Genomic DNA, 4049 nt, shown 5'->3' with positions numbered 1-4049 from the left:
CCTAAAACAAGACTCCCTACAATACACAAACACCACTGTGCTACCCTAAACCATAAAACACTATCCCCAGCACAAACCCCTACACTACCAAAACACCACTGCACTACCCTAAACCCTCAAACACTTACCCCAGCATGACACCCTACACTACCCAAACACCACTGCACTACCCTATACCCTAAAACATGACTCCCTACACTACACAAACACCACTGCACTACCCTAAACCCTAAACACTACCCCCTACACTACACAAACACCAGTGCACTACCCTAAACCCTAAAACACTACCCCCAGCATGACCCCTACACTACCCAATCACCAGTGCACTACCCTAAACCCTAAAAAACTACCCCCAGCATGACCCCCTACACTACTCAAACACCACTGCACTATCCTACACCCTAAAATACTATCCCCAGCATTACCCCTACACTATAGAAACGCCACTGCACTACCCTAAACCCTAAAACACTACCCCCAGCACGACCCCCTACACTACCCAAAAACCACTGCACTACCCAAAACCCTAAAACACGACCCCCTACACTACACATACACCACTGCACTACCCTAAACCCTAAAACACTACCCCCAGCACGACCCCCTACACTACACAAACACCACTGCACTACCCTAAACCATAAAACACTACCCCAGCACTACTCCCTACACTACCCAAACACCACTGCACTACCCTAAACCCTAAAACGCATTACCCCCAGCACGACCCCCTACACTACACAAACACCACTGCACTACCCTAAAACACTACCCCAAGCACGAACTCCTACACTACCCAAACACCACTGCACTACCCTAAACCCTAAAACACTACCCCAGCACAACTCCCTACACTACACAAACTCTACTGTACTACCTTAAACACTAAAACACTACCCCCAGCACAACTCCCTACACTTCCCAATCACCACTGCACTACACTAAACCCTAAATCTACCCCCAGCATGAGCTTCCACACTACACAAACACCACTGTACTACCCTAAACCTTAAAACACTATACCCAGCACAAACCCCTACACTACCCAAACACCACTGCACTACCCTCAACCCTAAAACACTAACCCCAGCATGACACCCTACACTACTCAAACACCACTGCACTACCCTATACCCTAAAACATGACTCCCTATAATACACAAACACCACTGCACTACCCTAAACCCTAAAACACTACCCTCTACAGTACACAAACACCAGTACACTACCCTAAACCCTAAAACACTACCCCCAGCATGACCCCTTACATTACACAAACACCACTGCACTACCCTAAACCCTAAAACACTACCCCCAGCATGACCCCCTACACTACCCGAAAACCACTGCACTATCCTACACCCTAAAACACTACCCCCAGCATTATCCTCTACACTATAGAAACACCACTGCACTACCCTAAACCCTAAAACACTACCCCCAGCACGACCCTCTCACAACACAAACATCACTGCACTACCCTAAATCTAACCCCAACTTACCCCCTACACTACCCAAACACCACTGCACTACCCTAAACCCTAAAACACTACCCCCAGCATGACCCCTACACTATACAAACACCACTGCACTACCCTAAACCCTAAAGCACTATCCACAGCATGACCCCAACACTACACAAACACGACTGCAATACCCTAAACCCTAAAACACTACCCCCTACACTACACAAAAACCAGTGCACTACCCTAAACCCTAAAACACTACCTCCAGCATCTCCCCCTACACTACACAAACACCACTGCACTACCCTAAACCCTAAAAAACTACCCCCAGCATGACCCCTACACTACCCAAACACCACTGCACTATCCTACACCCTAAAATACTCTCCCCAGCATTACCCCTACACTATAGAAACGCCACTACAATACCCTAAACCCTAAAACACTCCCCCCAGCACGACCCCCTACACTACCCAAAAACCACTGCACTAGCCTAAACCCTAGAACAAGACTCACTACTCTACACAAACACCACTGCACTACCCTAAACCCTAAAACACTAACCCCAGCATGACACCCTACACTACCCAAACACCACTACACAAGCCTTAAGCCTAAAACAAGACTCCCTACAATACACAAACACCACTTTGCTACCCTAAACCATAAAACACTATCCCCAGCACAAACCCCTACACTACCCAAACACCACTGCACTACCCTAAACCCTAGAACAAGACTCACTACTCTACACAAACACCACTGCACTACCCTAAACCCTAAAACCCTAACCCCAGCATGACACCCTACACTACCCAAACACCACTACACAAGCCTTAAGCCTAAAACAAGACTCCCTACAATACACAAACACCACTGTGCTACCCTAAACTATAAAACACTATCCCCAGCACAAACCCCTACACTACCCAAACACCACTGCACTACCCTAAACCCTCAAACACTAACCCCAGCATGATACCCTACACTACCCAAACACCACTGCACTACCCTATACACTAAAACATGACTCCCTACACTACACAAACACCACTGCACTACCCTAAACCCTAAACACTACCCCCTACACTACACAAACACCAGTGCACTACCCTAAACCCTAAAACACTACCCCAGCACTACTCCCTACACTACCCAAACACCACCGCACTACCCTAAACCCTAAAACACATTACCCCCAGCACGACCCCCTACACTACACAAACACCACTGCACTACCCTAAACCCTAAAAAACTACCCCAAGCACGAACTCCTACACTACCCAAACACCACTGCACTACCATAAACCCTAAAACACTACCCCCAGCACAACTCCCTACACTACACAAACTCCACTGTACTACCTTAAACCCTAAATCTACCCCCAGCATGAGCTTCCACACTACACGAGCACCACTGTACTACCCTAAACCCTAAAACACTATACCCAGCACAAAGCCTACACTACCAAAACAACACTGCACTACCCTAAACCCTAAAACCCTAACCCCAGCATGACACCCTACACTACCCAAACACCACTACCCAACCCTAAACCCTAGAACAAGACTCACTACTCTACACAAACACCACTGCACTACCCTAAAATACTAACCCCAGCATGACACCCTACACTACCCAAACACCACTACACAAGCCTTAAGCCTAAAACAAGACTCCCTACAATACACAAACACCACTGTGCTACCCTAAACCATAAAACACTATCCACAGCACAAACCCCTACACTACCCAAACACCACTGCACTACCCTAAACCCTCAAACACTAACCCCAGCATGACACCCTACACTACCCAAACACCACTACACAAGCCTTAAGCCTAAAACAAGACTCCCTACAATACACAAACACCACTTTGCTACCCTAAACCATAAAACACTATCCCCAGCACAAACCCCTACACTACCCAAACACCACTGCACTACCCTAAACCCTAGAACAAGACTCACTACTCTACACAAACACCACTGCACTACCCTAAACCCTAAAACCCTAACCCCAGCATGACACCCTACACTACCCAAACACCACTACACAAGCCTTAAGCCTAAAACAAGACTCCCTACAATACACAAACACCACTGTGCTACCCTAAACTATAAAACACTATCCCCAGCACAAACCCCTACACTACCCAAACACCACTGCACTACCCTAAACCCTCAAACACTAACCCCAGCATGATACCCTACACTACCCAAACACCACTGCACTACCCTATACACTAAAACATGACTCCCTACACTACACAAACACCACTGCACTACCCTAAACCCTAAACACTACCCCCTACACTACACAAACACCAGTGCACTACCCTAAACCCTAAAACACTACCCCAGCACTACTCCCTACACTACCCAAACACCACCGCACTACCCTAAACCCTAAAACACATTACCCCCAGCACGACCCCCTACACTACACAAACACCACTGCACTACCCTAAACCCTAAAAAACTACCCCAAGCACGAACTCCTACACTACCCAAACACCACTGCACTACCATAAACCCTAAAACACTACCCCCAGCACAACTCCCTACACTACACAAA

The sequence above is a fragment of the Triturus cristatus genome, chromosome 1_1 (assembly GCF_964204655.1).
Source record: "Triturus cristatus chromosome 1_1, aTriCri1.1, whole genome shotgun sequence".
Classification (NCBI taxonomy): Eukaryota; Metazoa; Chordata; class Amphibia; order Caudata; family Salamandridae; genus Triturus; species Triturus cristatus.
Note: the sequence above shows the minus strand (reverse complement) of the source record.